We start from the raw sequence: 18,719 nt of genomic DNA, 5'->3' as shown, positions 1-18,719 counted from the left end.
ATAATAACTAAGCAGAGATGTCCCATTTAAAATACTGAAGTTAGCATTCTCCATCATTTGAGGGGAATTTCCAGGCAAAGTGTTTGATTGGGACTTATGAGGACAAGTGCGACCCTGTGCCTGGATCAATAGTCATTTCCTCTGGATATTTGTTGAAGTCAGAGTGAGCTAACTGTGTAACAGCCACAAAGGCTCCTGCTTTTTGTCTGGAACCCAACAATGCCCTGTCCATAGATGTGTTCTGCCATCAGCTGTCCCAAAGTGTCCACCTGTTCATTGAATGAGTAGGTCATTTCTGGCCCTGCAGTTCCAAATCACCTCTGATTCAGCTGACACATGTGGATTTGATCAATGTCCTTTGGCCCAGGACAAGCATTGCAGGCACAGCAGCTGTCGGTCCAGGTCAAAGCGGTACATCAGTGGCCGTGCTTATTAGCACCACAAAGTCAGGAGCAAAAGTTACAGTCCTGACAGGTTCTAATTCATGGTGTCTGCAAAGACAATGGGCAACCAATCAGACAAACGCACTATCTGTGTTTTAAAAGCTAGAAAGAAAAGTAATGTACGATAAATAAGTTTACCAATATTTCTGATATATTATTCAGCTACTTTTGTCCATGTGTGTCTTCAATTAGGTATTAACTTATAGATTAGATTGATTATGGCTTTTGAAAACTGTTATTTCTATTTGGACATCTCTACGTTGGACACATAATTGTTAGGAAAAATGTTATCTGATGCCCATCATGAAAGCTGAAATACGGCATAACATGTTTTTCTTCTTTTTCTGTGAACTTTTTATGAACATGAATGTTATACTAACTCTATTCTTTTTTGGAGGAAAATGGGTATATAAAAATAAAATCTTCAGCACATATTGCCTGGCATTTATTTGTAATCATTATGTATAATGTCTGGTATGGTTACTTTTTTAACTTGTCTGCGTATTTTAAGCCCCTAATGAGGCTATGAGCTACTTGGCTGTAGAGACTTTTTAAATATGTCATTTTACTGTCAATAATAAAATTAACATGATCAATAATAAGAGCAATAAATAGATATCTCGTATTCATTGGGTTCTCACGTTGTTCTAGGCATAACACTACGCACTCCCTATATATATCTTATTGAACCCTTAAAATCAACGAGGCCAGGCACAGTGGCTCACGCCTATAATCTTAGTACTTTGGGAAGCTGTGGTTGGGGGATTGGTTGAGGCCAGGAGTTCAAGACTAGCCTGGGAAAGATGAGACCTTGTCTCTACAAAAAATTTAAAAAATTAGCCAGGCATGGTGGCAAGCACTTGTAGTCCCAGCTACTCAGAAATTTGAGGCAGGACGATTGCTTGAGCCCAGGAGTTCCAGGTTACAGTGAGCTATGACTGGGCCACTGCACACCGTCCTGGGTGACAGAGCTAGACTCCATCTCCAAAAAATAAAATATAATGAGATGAGTATTATCCATATTTTGCAGATAATGGAACAGAGGTTCATATAATAAATAACTTGCTCAGACTCATATTTTGCTAAAAGAAAGATTCTGTTTTTAAAAAGTGCATTTGCAGTCCAGCTCTTTCGAATGAGACACGTGCTATACATTCTATTTTTGTTGCTGTTAGTAGCAGCAGCAGTTGCCACAACACAAGTAGTAGTAGTAGCTGTTTCCTATCCCTTTTCTCAATTAGATTGTTTCCATCTTGGGGTCTTCGTACTTCTATTTTTATTCTTTGCACCCATGCACCTGTCATACGTCACTAATACATTGGTAAGGAGTCAAGGTGAAGGATTATGATGATCCTGGCTTGAGCCTGGCTCCTAGAGGATTGCTTCTCTGTAACAGGGATATGTAAGTCAGGAGTTTGCTCCATAAGGGAAGCTGGTAAGTGTGGAAATATTACAGAGGTTTGACTGTATGTACAGTACTTTGTAATAATTTACAACATTTGCTCAAATGCATATCCTATATGGTAGAGTAATTACACAGGTAATAAATCTTGTCTCTAAAAACACAGAATACATAATACCCAGCTTTTTCACGCACACTTGATTTCTCCTGATTTATTAATCCCTTTCTCATGTTTAAGTGATTTTTCTCATTACGCGTTGCTTTGTATCTCACTGTGGTATGGCCTTAGCCAGACCATTTCTATACTCAAATTCTCTCATGATATTTTTTTAAGTCTACATTCACTTAGAGTATAACATGTTCTGCTTTTCAGCTAACAACCTGGTTAAGCAGAAAGAAAGAAAGATGAAAACAGAAACATGCAAAAAGGACAGTGAGAAGCTGACTAGCAAGTAAAGATGTAGGAAACTAAAACCAATTTATGCTCTTCTTTTGCTACTACTTTTAAGCACATCATGTCATTTTCTGAAGCAGAAAACATCTCTACCAAAGCTGTATCAAACACCATACTAATCTGAACACAAGAGTTCTTCCAGGGAGAGGTAAGAAATTACAACACAATATTAAATGTTTTTAAATGCTACTTAAAATATAATACAAATGATAAAGGGACCCAAAAACCATTGGCATTCTCAGTTTATAAGCTACCTTGTTTATCTTTGTACTTTAATCACATACTATTGTTTTCACCAATGAATATGAGTAAGTTCTCATCTTGGTTTGACACTGAATGTTTTTAATTGTATTTGTTCAGACAACCTTCTTCACTGGGAGAAAACCAAATGCCAAGTAGCCTCTAAGTAACAGGAGGCCATGCCAACATATGACATTGAGTAAACCCTAAGAGCCAATTTATTTGTGCTGCTAAATAATTTAATTTCTTACTATTATTCATATTTGGTTATTGAGGCAGGTACTCTTGAGGTAGAAGTTTTAACTAAATTTAATGTTGAGTTTTAAATAGCATGATAAGGTAATGACGTGACCTTTGAGCACTAGATGGTCTTTTTCCTTTCGCTACATAATTTCCATTTCTACCTGCCCATCCATAAGGCCAGCCCAGCCTTTGCTGTGTCATGGCTCATTTCACAATATCCCTTGAAATTACATCATAGTGAGGAAAGGAGTGGGAGTTGAGAGGACATGACAAACTTTCCTATAAGGAAGTGTACTTAATTGGACCTACTGGGACTCTAGTCTTCCTTGGAAACTGCAAACTTGATGGTATATTTGTTATAGGAGATGCTGAAATTACCTGAAACACAAGTGTCACTTTCTCAAAGTCATAGCAGATATATTGCAGATGCTGTTATATAAGAAAGAATCTAGGTTTATTAGGAGGCCACGCATTTTAGGGGACTGACTCTGCCTAGGGCGAGACATACTGAGACACTGAGACAGGCCCCTTCTATGTATCTGTCAATACTCACTGTGATCTATTTGGATAGGGGAGTAACTCTTTAATTGCAAATGAGATAGCTAAAACTTGGCAGTTTATCTTTGCTGTCTTAGTACCACATACCAAAAAAGAACATCCTTCAAGTTAAATGAAAATAGTTTCTTAAAGCAATTTTCACTATACCCTTAGAATTTATATACATAAAATAAGAGAAAATTATTTTAAGAATGAACAGTCTACTATATATTATAGTAAAAAGTATTTGTTTTTAACACTCTGCCTTAGATTATGTTGTTACTTTACTTTTCAGTAATTTTTTTAAGAAATAAGAATTGATTGACCTCCTAATAAATGTCCAAACAGCATAGGCTTGGACATAACAATAAGACCCGGAAATAAAAATGGGGTGTTAAATGTAGTGTTTACAGTGGCAAACACGATAAAAAAGTGCAAATTCAAGCTGCCTTTATAATCCTGTGTTTTCAGTGCTTTGGACATTCATAACCGTTTTGGCTTTAGAATTCAACTTTTCCACACTTCATCTAAGTGATAAGGTGTTTCTTTTGGAAAGTCCTAAGGAAAATAATCCTTTCAGTTATTTTTGAATTATGAAGAAATAGGCCAACCAATAACTGAAATGACTGAACACAACCATTTCAAATCTGGCATGTGGCTAAGCCTCCAAAGAAATCATTGCATTTAAAGGAAAGAATACAAACAAGTACACAAAATGGAATAGCTTCTTCTAAATGCCTAGTTGGCATTTACTGAAGTTTGACTCAAGGTTAAAAGAGACATTGTCATTGCTTGTGCTAGGTGTGACTTATTTCTCAACAAAATATTTAAGTACATACGATTTTCATCGAATGGCAATTTGGGTATTGAAAGAATATAGAATCACTGATACCTTTTGTACATCATCCAAATTTGCACCACGTCAGATGACAAGGGATGCTAGATACGGAATGGAATTTTATCTACTATTAATACATATTCAGGAATCCTCATTCTGTTTCACTCCTTTTTCTCCCTACATTTTGAATATGGAAAGAACCCATTCCATTTAATCATTTTTCTGACAGAAATAAAAATAAGCCAACCCACATCATTTTTATTCTTTCTGTTCAAGCTTCATGTAGAGCATATCTACCCAACACATAGTGATATATTAACACCTCATTTATCTTTTGCTGTCAGGGTTTTTTTTCAACAAAATAAAATTTTAAGAAAACTAAAATTTACCCATTTAGGTATTGAAAGATTTTCTATTTGAATTTTTTTTTTTTTAAATAAGACTTCTAAAATATCTCACAATTTATTCCTTATCTTCCTCAAAAAAAGGACCTGATAACTCTAACCTATTAAAGTTTTATGATACCTCAAAGTCTTTATCATAATTCTTCACGTAATCTATTAAAATGTAGTAATGCTCTGGGCTCATATAAGTATATAAAGGTATTTTACTCCACAATATAAAACTGGATATTTATTATTCTATTTGGGTAGCTGTTGCATCGTTTAAAACTATTTGCCCCTACAATGAATGGCCCAGGTATTTATGTTGTTTTGTTTTTACTTTTTATATGATATGCTCTCTAGTCCCTCACTTTTTAACTCTGATGGTTTTTGCTTCTTGAAATATAATTTTAGAATTTCTAAATGATCATTTATTTCTTCTATAGCATTGTTTCTAATTTTTCTTGAGCTGGGTAACAGAATAACTCATTCTTCTAAAAAATTAAATCCTTTTAAAGTATGAATCTGATCCTGTCAATTTTCTGCTCAAAACCTTCATGCAATATAAACACGATGTGCACGGTTGTTTTCCAGGGCCTGCGGCGCCTGCCACTACCTGTGGCACACACCTGGCTCCTTCAGCACTGGCGGTGGCTCAGCACACACAAGCCTGCTGGGTGATTTGGGGCCCATAACCCACTGTGCATGTTCTGCCTTAGGGCTTTTACAGGGTTGCTTCCTCTTCCTGAAGTACTCTTCCCCAGATAGTCTTTCTGCCTTTGCTCCGATTTCTTCACCTTCTAAATGTTACCCAACCTGAACCAAGCCTTATTTAAAGTTGCAACCTCTGCACTCCCCACACTCTCCTGCCTCATTAGTCTGTTCTATTTTATCCAGCGTATTGATTACCTTAGAACCTACAACATGCTTTATTTATTTATAATGCTTGTTTTTTTTCCTTCTTTCCCTCGCTAGGAGGCGAATAAACTGCTTTGTGCACTCATGGCCTATTCCCTGGCAGATAAAAGAGTAGAATGGTATGTAGCACACAGGAAACATCAAGCAGTACTTTTTGATAAATACATTTTCAAGTTGAATTCAATGTCTTAAAAATTAATAATATCTGAAAGTGTTAATACTGTTCATTAATTATTTTCAAGATATTTGTCAAAATTGTATTGTCATTTATTGTGACTGCTCAAATTCCTTCTGTGCTGCTGGGATAGTGAGATTCTTTAATAGTTCTTTAGTTTGAGTTAGTGAAATTTGCAGATATCTGCTCTTTGGATAGAAAACATGTTAACTGCTAATAGAAAGTGAAGCTATGTGATCCAGAACTATACTCCAACCTGTATTTTATCTCTAAACTTTAGATAAATCACAGTAGAAGAATGTCTGATATTCACTTATTCTTTACTGTCTTTATTATTTTTCCTAGTTATTAGGGTAAAACAGTCAAGTATTTCAGTGACAAACAAAATGTATAATCCCCCAAAGTCAACTCCTCATAGATTCTGCACTGAAATAATCCTCTTTATAACAGTTCAGTAGGTATAGCAGTTTGATTTAAGTTAGAGGTAGATTAGACTTTTCACCAATCACTTCTTCTTACATCTAATTAGACTGAGTTTAATCATATTGGCATACTTACTTCAAGAGATTTGGAAACGTAGCCTGTACCTCTGCAACCATGTACACAGGACAAAGAAAAAAATTGATTTTGGAGGTATAACACATGTATAACATCCTGACTGGGCTTCTTGCATCTTAGTACTGGAATGTCATCAGCATTCCATCTTCAGACACTGGGATGGACTATCTGAAGATTTAGTCCCAGATTTAACATGCCTTTTAGCTGAGGGGATATAGGGAGACTTAGCAAGTGTTTACTTAATTTACATTGAAGTGATTACATCTGGTCCCATTCTAACCTTAGTACGGTAAAAACCTAGTTCTTGCCCTATTTCATATTTTTCTTAATTATTTAATAATTATTTTCTTGTATTCCAGTTTTTCAGTAATTCTTATAACCTGCTATGTACCCAGCTTCTCTAATTTTCCTGTCTCAGCAATAGCTGGATTTCTATTTATGGACTCCAAATTTTAGAGTATAAATCCTTGCTGGTGGCCATGATATTGCCTGAATGTACTGTCTTTCTGGATCTCCACCAACTGCATGTTAACCTATTCCTCCTGGTCTTGGACTCAGTGTCTCTGCATTGATTTGTGTCCAATCTATTTCTTTGTTCCTTTTACTTAGTTTTGAGCCATACTTTCCTTAATTTTTTTTTTTTAAGAGACAGAGTCTCACTCTGTCACCCAGGCTGGAACTCCTGGGCTCAAGCAAGGCTCCTGCCTCAGCCTCCCAAGTAGCTTGGACTATAGGAGTAGGCCATCACGCCCAGCTAACATTTTTTATAGAGTTGGGGGTCCTAGGATATTGCCTATGCTGATCTTGAACTCCTGGCCTCAAGCAATCCTCACCTCCCAAAGTGCTGGGATAATAGGTGTGAACCAGCACACTTGCCCTTGAGCTGTCTTAAGACCCCTATTCTGTGATTTTTATTACTAAAATAAACACACTCTTGCTTTATTTCACTTAAGAAACCCCAGGCCTTTGCCTTACCAATTGGATGTATTTGGAGTTTAGTTCTGGGTTTGTCTGGTCAGGATTTTTCTGCTACCAATTGAGTCCTGATTAAATCATCTTCCTGAACTACCATTTTACAAAATGTTCTGTCAAAATAAATAATTTCAGAGTAAAAATAGGCCCATGTAATTTCTACATAAGGAAAGATAGCATTTTTACCCAGACCATGATAAAATAAATACATAAATTTTCCCTTAGAAAAATGTAAATAAATGCAACTGTGAATCAAAAGTAATGCTATCTTAAAGAATGTTTTTATGAAATAGAGTTGTTCTTCGGTATCCCTGGGGAATTGGTTACAGGACCCATCGAGGATACCAAAATCTGTGGATGCTCAACACACCCAGTACTTTTAAATCAATGGCCGTGTACTCTATACATGAAGACTATTTTCAAAATGCTAACCACAATTATTCTATATGTTCATCACATTGGACTATTGGAGGGCTGAGGTATCAAGCACTTATCTGTACCATTCATGTTTACAAATTTTCGTACAAGTGGAATCAATAACTTCTCATTATAGACAGTGCTTGGTGTTCAGCTTAGTGTTCTCACGCCCAGACAGGATACAAAGTCCTGTTGACATATATATCAAAGCTTATTATTATACCCTCTTGTACTCTCAGACAGGACCCTTTCCAAGTGTTTTAGTTGCTCTTTGTATTGTAGGTTTCAGGCCATAATTGTTTGTTTTCAATATTTTAAACCAAAATGTAACATGATACCTAAAGCACACTTAGTGGATATCAGATGATTGTAACAAGGTCACAGTGGAAAGTATTGAGAAATGATATTCTGCTCATTTGCTTCTGGCTCTTGACATATGGGTTAGCAACACAGAAATGTCAAGTAATTCTCCATTGTTCTCTTACTAAGGTGGAGACTTCTGAACTTAAGAGTCCACTTTTGATTTGTTCTACCACTCTTTTGGATGAGTGCACTTGAAATATATGTTTTGCTAAGTTCATTAAACTTCATGAAATCTCCAAGTGCCATGAGGCCATCCCCCACTGCCTGGCCCTATCAAAGAGTGTCAGCCCTTCATAAGATAGTTACAGTGAACATGCAAAATTTTGTGCAAGTCTCATGAGAAGGATTTCTACAGATGATAGGTATTATTCTGCTGGGATAGAGAACATTAAGCTGTAACACAGAAAAGTCATGATTTATTTCATATTCAAAAACTGAAATCAATTCATGTTCTTCAATATGAATGCTCTGAAAGTTCAGGTTACTTTCTCTCACCTGAAATAGAATGACCCAGAACAGGAAAGATGGAGTTATTTTGGCTTTTAAGGGTTCAAGTTCACTTGGATTTGAATTATTGCTCAACTAGCACACTAATCTCTCTCTAAATGATTCCCTGTCGTGTATTGTGTGCCTCAAACTGCCCTGAGTACGATAAATGGTATGGAAATAGGATTTCCTGATAAGTGTGCCCGGATTTCCTCACCTAGGCTAATGTTCTATCAGGCATATATTTATTTTGTGCTTGAGAGTGTGCACAAGGCCTGTGTGGCTATTCAAGCAAATCTTGTCTGCTAGCAAAAATACAATTCCTATTGGAAAATACGGTTTCCGTCCATGAGAAAATAAATTCTAAGCCTTGCTTTACCCTGAAATCATAGAGTATTTACTGAATGCCCTCATCTTACTTGGAAGTGTTTTGGGTGTATGTGGTATTTGGATCTGTCCTCCTATGCCCTGTCTAATGTGCACACAGGTAATCTCTTTCTCCTCTAGGCAGTGGTCTCCCTCTAATCTGTTAAGAGCCTGTTTTAGGTGATTTATTGTGGTCATGGTTTGTGACTTCAAGGCAGGGATTATCTGAGAGGCAACCAGCATTTAGCTTGCTTCTCATTTCTATTCTTCCTCAGGTAAAAGAATAAAACACTTTTGATGCCATAGACCAATAGTTCAGTCCCAAAGTCTCCTTTCTTTATGAGCTCATAAATTGGGCAGCAACTGCTTTTCAGAGTAGCAATTAATGTAATACAGTAAGCTAAAGGCTCTTATTTTGTTCTCATGACTTATTCATTAACTACATTCTAGGCATCCTTCTGATACTACGAAAGACCAAGTATTTTTCGTACAAATACAAATAACAGTCACCTTTCAAACAAAGAAAAAAGTCTCCTTCAAGATGTTTTCAGATTTTTTGTTTACTTGGTCTGTAGTGAGTCAAATTTTTAAAATTTTCCAACTATACAATTTCAGTTGTACTAAGTAAGCATTTTTTTCTATGGATTAATTAAAAAGAAAAAACTTTTTAAATCAGGGCTCAAACCTGGCTTTTTCAATGATCCGGACAAATCTATAGAGTATAGATGTTGTGTTCACATGAAGCCTTGCCCTTTTGCATCAGCTATTCTTTATAGGGCTCCTTTTTTGTCCTGTTGATGCTAAGTCTCCTGAGAATCAGCAAAATTCCACAGTAGATCAATCTAGTGTGAGGTGAGAACTTGGGTAGTGGCAATTGAAGCCACCAGAGGAATAACATTAAGGGAAGGTAAAAGAACTACATCATGAATAATAAGTGAATGATGAATAATGAGATCCCATTCTATGTTTATATTTTGCTTTCTCAGAATTTTATTCCTTTGTAATTAGTTCCTTGCCCTGTAATTTTACTTGACAATAATAATTGTCAGGAAACTGGCACAAGCAGGCAGCATCTTCTTTTCTTTTTCCATCTACACTGCAGATACTTGGCCATTCATGTCTAACCTGAAACTTCAGTTAAGTATTAAGTATGATTAGAATGGACAAAGTCACAGGAAAACACTTATTTTAATAGTATTAATACAAAATTTTATCCTGGAGTCTTTGATGTATTCCAAGCATACAATATGCTCATATATTCTGTCAACAAAATGTGCAAATAATAATTTAATAAAGCCTGGTGTTATCAAGCTTTTTGTGTTAGGGCACGTTCACAGCAGCAGTAAGAAGCCAACTAAGTTGATTTCCTCCTGCCTTTCTCTCTTCCTCTATTTCTTCTTCCACTGTGTTCTTCTATTCTGTCTTCAGTTGTCCCTCTCAACTAAGTTCTCTTATAACTCCCAAAATAATATTTTGTTATCAATGTTAATTTTGTTCAATTTAATATTGTTTCTTTCTAACTGAACTACTTATGCAGATTATATTCAGATATTATTATGCCATTTTAATGGACCAAACTATCTTTATTCTGTTGTTTAATAAATTTATGGCAAAAGCTGAAAAGTCAAATAAACTGCTTGTCTTACGTATTTCCCAATGCTTTTAATGCATACTCAAACTTTTGTAATTGTTGAAAATAGCATTACAAGTATTAATTTGTATTACCAATGTTCTTAAGACCTATGTACATTTACTTGTAATTTTAATAAATCTTCTTAATTTCAAGATTATTTACTATTTTCTACTTGATAGAACATATTTTGAATTTATACCATAGAAAATAGTGGATTCAGGGTAAAGTGGAGAAAAAGTGGAGGGAAAACACATTCTCATTTAGCAACTTGAAAAACTTGCTTCTCATTTCTATTCTTCCTCAGGTAAAAGAATAAAACACTTTTGATGCCATAGACCAATAGTTCAGTCCCAAAGTCTCCTTTCTTTATGAGCTCATAAATTGGGCAGCAACTGCTTTTCAGAGTGGCAATTAATGTAATACAGTAATTCAATAAGTCAACTTTAATTTCAGATAGAACTCAATTAAATAGCCACCATTTACACACTGCTGAGGTCTGATAAGAGATCATATTAAATTGCCTTAAATTTCCATAATGTTTACCATTATATCTCCTATGAAATATTGAGTTAGAAACTGATACTCAAATTATTTATCTTAAAATGGTTATCTTTGACTAAATGGAGAAGTTTCCATTCGTTATCAACACTGCTGCTTTAGAAGAAAAAAAAATCGAATAGAAGTTTTTTTAAAAAGGAGGATGGGCAAAATGTTGCTTCCTAAATACTCTGAATGAGATATACCGAGAAATAAATAATGATAGGAAATATGGTCCTAGGCCACCAATAATAGACACCTGGGAACCATTAGAAGCCAGTATTTGGAGAAGATGGCCTCCTTTCCAGATTAAGTGCAGCATCTTCCAGTGTGATGCTTTTGATACACATTAGTTGATTTTTCATGATGGTAGGTAGCAGACATTGTTAGTTTACTATTCAGCGTCTCTTTCTTTCTTCCATGATACCCAGAATTCCATTTTTTTCAGTTACCCAGACCTTAGGGAGTGGCACCCTATCACCAGCTCATGGATACATTCTTTTTAGTCAAAGACAATAATTGGAATTCCTTTGCTTTGGTCAGAGAATTGTGCAGGGGCGGACATGTAACTTACTAAGTCACTTCTGGCCAATGAAATTTAAGTAAAAAAATTAAGAAAGACATGAGCAGGGGCTTCTAGAAAAATGTTTTCTCAGTCATAAGAAGAAAATACTTTTGTAGCTATTATGGAAGGTATTGAGTCTTTCATTTGGTTCTCAGTGTAAATGTTATTGGTATACAGGAATGCTACTGATTTGTGTACACTGAGTTTGTAACCTGAGATTTTGCTGAATTTATTTATCAATTCCAGGAGTCTCTTGGAGGAATATGTGGGGTTTTCTATATATGTAATCATATCATCAGCAAAGAGGGATACTTTGACCTCTTCTTTCCCCATTCGGATAACCTTGATTTCCTTCTCTTGCCTGATTGTTCTGGCTAGGACTTCCAGCACTATGTTGAATAGAAGTGGTGACAGTGGGCACCTTTGTCTTGTTCCAGTTTTGAGTGAGAATGCTTTCAACTTTTCCCCATTTAGTATGATGTTGGCTGTGGCTTTGTCATATATGGCTTTTATAATTTTGAGGTATATAACATAAATGCCTACTTTGTTAGGAGTTTTTATCATACATAACATACACAGACAGATACACACACACACCTGAAATAACATGTGCTGATGAGTTGAAAACTCACTAGGAAATGGAAACACAAGACTATGTTGGTTGATTACTCTCTTGTACCATCATTTGCAGTTGGAGTAAGTGTCTAAGCAGCACCGGATTACTTTGTATTTCCAAAAGTAATGCAAAATTTTATGCCTCTCTAAAACTTTATTATGTTTTTTATGAAACAATTTGCCTAACATAGAGCTTGTATAATTCTAGAATATGTAACCTATAGAGTTTTGAAGGTGGTTATTTATTTTGAGCAACAGGAAGGCCCTTCAGTGCTTTTTTTCCCATGTATATCTTCTCTCTGCATCAGCTCAATTAGAGCTGAGTGGGTTGTAGAATACTCTCTTTCATTCTGAAATTATTGCCATATGTTGTTGTTCTTATTCTTGGAGCCCAGTAAAATCCATTCCTTATAGCAGCAAGGAGCAATGGTCAGCATGAACTTTACTGTAACTCCTGGAAAGTGTCCGAGCAAAGTGATATGGCCGTGATTTCTCAGAGAGAATAGTCACTTGCATGTGGTCCAGTTATCCCTGGACTACAGCAAAGGATAAGTGGTGTTAGTTCTTGCTGTGGGCTTCACCTCTCATCTTTAGAAGACAGATGTAAACTTGTTGAAATATATGTGTGCCTTATAATTTCTGCACACTTCTGACATTGTCTCTCTCTGTTTTGTATCACAGCATACAAAGCAGCCATAAGACCAATCTGGAAGTAGCAGTTTGTCTGAATTCAGTGAAAATAAGGGGTATGGGCAGAGCTTTGCCATGAAGGCTTGAGCACAAGGGTTCAAGGTCATAAGTCACAGATGGCCAGACAAACACAGACAGAAGACAAGCATCAACAGATTTATCCTGGGATCTATGGTAACTCTTTGTGATCCTTGAATCAGTAAAATTTTGGGATGTCTGAAGTATTTGTCTTTTTCTTGGAAGACAAGAAACATGCTGATTAAGCATGTACAAAAGAGCTATCTGGGTTAGAAAGGATTCTGACCAACAAATACAGTAAGTTTGTCTCTTGGAACCCAAATTCCTTAGAATGCTATTAGTATAGGGAAAAGGCCAGGCATGGTGGCTCACACCGGTAATCCCAGCACTTTGGGAGGCTAAGGTGGGAGGATTGCTTGAGGCCAGGAGTTCAAGACCAGCCCGGGCACTATAGCAAGACCCTGTCTCTACCAAATAAATATATAAATAAATGAAAATTAAAAAATTAATCGGGCATGGGTGTATGCACTTGTAGTCTCAGCTACTTGGGAGGCTGAGGCAGGAGGATCACTTGAGCTCAGGTGTTTGAGGTTTCAGTGAGCTATGATGATGCCACTGCACTCTAGCCTGTGCAGCAAAGTGACATCCTGCTAGTCTGAGGAAGAGGGGAAGATTTATTTGAATAACTTCAGAGAATTCTGGTTTAAATAAGTTTAACAGGATTCTTTCATGCAGGAATTTTCAAAGCTTTTAACACATCTCTAAAGCATATCAGATCATGGAAACTTTCAAAATTAAGTATCTGGTGGAACTAGTGCTCTGTAGAAAACTCTTTAGGAAACCCCAAGATAACAGTATCTAGGCCCTTTAAAAAAAAGAAATCTGCTGCTTTGGCACATGGGCTTCTAGATGCCCTACCTAAGGTCTGGTTGTCTGAATCCCTGGTGTGTGACTGTGATTTCACCAGTTGTTTGTGATGAAAAATTAGAAATTTGACTTCTCTGTTTTCATTTTATCTCACCCTGGTAAGGTATTCAACACCACAATGTTAACCTTCACCTCTATTTTAATTAAATATACTTCTCAATCCCATATCTGAAGCTATGAACTGTGTCTGAACTACAGTCATATATCTCCATCATCCTGTTGTAATATTCAGTAAGATAGATATACTTAAATCAAATTCAAATTTCCCCCTTAATGGGTTGTCTAGCTTATTTCTGAAACCCAAAAATGATGTTAGGTTATTAAGTATGAAATGTCTGCTTTCTTTAAGTACTAAGTTTGACAGCTGATATCTGTAACATTTCCCTTTGACACTTGTTTTATTTTTATTGTTAAGGCACATCCTCAGTCTTTCAAATGCACAGTTTGGCTTGTGATTATCTTTCAGATTTTTTTAGAGTAATTTTTGTGAAACCATGGATAGGTCAAAAATTCATGTTATTTTTTAATATGAGTTCCATCGTGGAACCAATGGAATTAATTAATAATAGTAACTACTGGCATAACAGCAATAACAACAGTTACTCACAATTATTGAGACATTATGTGCCAAGCGTGTTACGTGGATTGTCATATTGAATCTTCACAATGAATCTGAGCAATGTTATTATTTCATGTTATAAGTTTAAGGAAAAGAGTCTCACAAAGATTATGTAACTTGCCCAAGGTTCCTCAGTAGTCAACTGTTGAGACAAGCTACGTACCAAGTAGGTTCTTCTTCAGAGCCCACAGGATTAGTTACAATTGTTTTATCTCTTACTATTTACTAGTTCTGCATACAAGAGTTAAATTTTTCTAATAATAGAGGCTTAACTAACATTTTGGAGTTATGAAATCCAAATTTAAACTCCATTAAGTCATTATTCCAGCATCTGTATTTTCAAATTAAAACTCTCACTAGAAAAGTGAGGAAGATAAATAAATAATTTGAGAGTATTTTAAATATCCTCTATCCTACGTATCTTCTGCCTTAAAGACAGCCTCACACTTGGCTCTAGGTTAATTTTGGGCCTCAGAGAAAAATTGGGCTTGATGATATTAAAATATCAATATTTTTCTGTCATTGCTTGATATAATCCATGTCATCCATTTACCCAGAAATATTATGGTTGATTTTGCAAACTGTTCTCGTATGTAACGTTTTTCTTCTTTGTAAGTACAATGACAGCATTTTTTTGCAGTGCTTTCAGACAAAGACGTTGACTACAAGCACAGAGGGACATGGGCAATGGAAAGCAGTATGATATTTAATTTGATTAATTACCTCATTATGACCTTGGTTTTCTGGCTCCCTCTGTGAGTTAAACATAGCCAAAATAAAAATTTTCTAAAATATTCCAGGCATCAAATTACAGGCGGGTGTTTTTTTTAAGGAAACATCTAAAATCCCGTGAATCCTACCACCTAATCAAGTTAAGCCTCCATTGATGGGAGGAAATGGTGAATATTCACTGAAATCAGTTTGCATCTTCAAATCAATCCCATAATATTTTATTTCCTATTGAATCAGATGGCAAAAAGCTTAGTTGTATTTTCTTCTATGTGAAAAAATAATCTCAGTGCAAGCTCCATTCACTGTGAGTTCACAATTCATTCGGCCTATACATACAGCTTAAAATGATCTGCAATTTGATTCTTAGATTTATAAATGTCAGGCTCATGAATTGGACCTGAAGGGAAATGTTGAGCAGGGTTTCAAAGTCTGGATGTAAAACACAAGACAATTTGTACGAGGACAAGTTGCCTGCTTCTATTACACTGCATACGCTCCAGAGAGAGTTTAGTCTAAAATGAAAGAAAATATTCCAATCCTTTCTTAGCTATTAACCTGTAGACCTTTTGGGCTAACATGATTTATTACTATCCCCATACACAGTGTGGGGGTACTTTGAGCCGAAAAAGATTCCCAGGTCTATAATAATTTGTTTTCAACCTGGAGTGTAGCAGCTGGTGGACTAGCATCACGGTGAGAGTGCGCCCTAGGTCTTTAGTAGTGAGACTAAACTTACTCAGCAATCAACACTCTTTCCTTCTCTCCCTGGCCTCTTCTCAGATATTGAGTCACACCGAATCTAAAATACTCACTTCTCGATAGAACTTTACAAGAAGGTGAAACCATGATGATAGAACCCACTTGTAACAACTACACTATATGGCTCCAATTTCAAATAAGATGAATGACACACCAAGCTAGTTCAGCTAGGATGAGAAAGCAACCGTTTTCTTTTACTGTTTTGATTCTAATGACCTAGTGTTTAAAGGCTACTCTTAACAGGAGTTCGACCATGTTTAGTGTTTTTGTAAAGAGATGGGAGTTTGAAACTAGTAAATATATATTTGTGTGTGAAAAGAAAACCACCTCTGATTTAAAAACAAAAATTAGACCAACAAAAATGAAATTGTCCATGTCAACAAAATGAATTGGAAAATTGGGGGATTGCAAGCTAATAAAAATATTGTTGCTTCATTTTAAGCTGATAGCTTAATTGTCAACTTAATTACCACAGTTTTATGTTGGAATTCATATATCAACCTGCCAGATTATCAAGACTATATTCCTAACAGCCATAAAAGTCCTTACCCTGTTAAAGATGAGGCTATGTAGCTAAACTTTAGAAACAAATGGGATGTGTTTTTAAATTCTCCCTGAAATAAACTGAAATTAATAAAATCATGAACTTGCATATACACTTGGATATAGATATTTTATAATAAATTCCATATATTCAAAACTCGTTTTCTTTCTCCACAAAAATATGTTGTATATTTTGCCTATTATGACTTCCTTCTGGGCAAATAGCCAGATTATTTCCAGCCTCTGTTGGTTGGGGTCAGGGAGAAGCGTGTGACTGAATCCTGACAAATGGAAGGTGGGCAGAGGGATTTGCTGCACTTCCAGCTTCCTGTATGTTACTGTGGCTCCCGACACTAGCAGTGCACTTCACTCTCTCTGTCTTTCAGAAATCTCTGTAAAGGCAGGGACCATGGAACAGCCATGCTTGACTATGTGCTGTGTCCGGCATATACATGTTCTGTGCTGGAAAAGAAAGTGTTTTTCTTTCTATAAATTAACAATAAGTACCCACAGTGACTGTATGTTCTAGCTTCCCTGGAACGTACAAAGTGTCGTAGTCTGCTTTCTGTTTCTTATAACAGAATACCTGAAACTGGGTAATTTATAAAGAAAAGAAATGTATTTAGAATAGTTATGGAGCCTGAGAAGTCCGAGGTGGAGAATTGGCATCTGGTGAGGGCCTTCCTGGCTGGTGAGGACTCTGCAGAGTCCTGAGGTGGTGCAGGGTGTCACATGGCAGGGGCTGAGCTTGCTAGCTCAGGTGGACTTCCCTGTGAGAGTGAGTGGGTCTACATTATAAATGAGCAAATCACTGTACAGAATAGAAAAAAGTCCCAGTGGATAAATATAGCCGTAGATTCAGCTTTAGGTGAAAAGATGAACAAAATGCAATAGATACACGATAAGAGCCAGAATATATGTGATACCTAAATTATATCAACTTCAGCAAATGGGTCAAAACCTAAATCCAACACTTACTAGCTAAGGGACCTTTGATAAGTCTTTGAACAACTTTCAAGTCTCATTTGGTTTATTTGTAAAAGAAGACACTAGAATTTGTATGAACATAATACAATGTGGTGTATATGAAAGTACCCAACATGTGATAAGTGTGATTATTTTGAACTTCATAGGTTACTGGGTACAAAGCTACTAAAATATTCATTAATATGCATCAAAGAGAAAATATTTATATATAATCATGTAAGCTCAGAATATATATACTCAGTGATTCTACCAAATGTTTACCATGAGCAAGCCATTTTTTTCATGCTAAGGAAACAGCAGTGAACAAAACGGAAAAATTCCTACCTTGCTAAAGCTTACTGTATAACAATAATAACTCATATGTAATATATGGTTAAAGTATTTTAGTACATATTTCTTAAATTACGCTGATAATTTATGATATGATTTATAACTTTAGCTATTGTCTGCAGGGTTCCACCGACTACATCCCCACCGAATCTCTAAGAATGGACTGTCACTCCAGTCTTTCTCTCATGAGCAGCTATCGATAGTGAAATTCGGGTTAATTTAAGAACCATTTAACTCATCAAAATTCCGTGAGAGTAAAACTGATGGTCGATCTGTTTTCTAAGAACTTGGAAATAGACTCCCAGCACTTACTGATCCAGGCGACGAGCAGGTGGTTGCAATCTGCAGCAGTTTTACTTAACTACTTTTCTCCATTTTGCAAGCTTTGCTTTCTCAAGTTCAATGACACTGCACCTGAGAGCTCATCAGTATGCAAAGACACGTGCGCCTGCCTACAGTAAACACGAAGCTCTCTTTAAAAAAAAATAAATAAGAACACCACAAGACAGCACTTTCCTTTGTAGGACTTGTCACTCATCATTTCAAGGATTGTGTTTTTCTGAGGGTAAAGCTTGTTTTGTTTTGTTTTTGAATTTGTCATTGATCCAAACTGTGAAGATGCACAGGTGTGAGAATTTAAAGGGCTGTGATTGACCTGCCCACCCACAGAGAATTCTAACTAGCAAATTAAGGCTGTTGTCAGTGTTTGCCAGCTTGATTGCGCTATCCAACACTAATTCACGATCTCGGAGATGCTCAGCATGCCACAAGGAGATCCTCCCCATTTTTCTCTGAAACCTTCTGGGAAATCTTATTATACTGTGACTAAAAATAACACACCCAGACCTAGGCAATGTCATGGAAGTGATTCCTTTTAATTGTTTGAAAAATAGTTTGTCAGATAGGTTCCAGTAAGTTCCAGTCCACACGAGCCACCAGACATCCACATTCTGTGACCTCCCCTCCCCC

Source organism: Eulemur rufifrons, chromosome 18 (genome assembly GCF_041146395.1).
Source record: "Eulemur rufifrons isolate Redbay chromosome 18, OSU_ERuf_1, whole genome shotgun sequence".
NCBI classification, from domain to species: domain Eukaryota; kingdom Metazoa; phylum Chordata; class Mammalia; order Primates; family Lemuridae; genus Eulemur; species Eulemur rufifrons.
Note: the sequence above shows the minus strand (reverse complement) of the source record.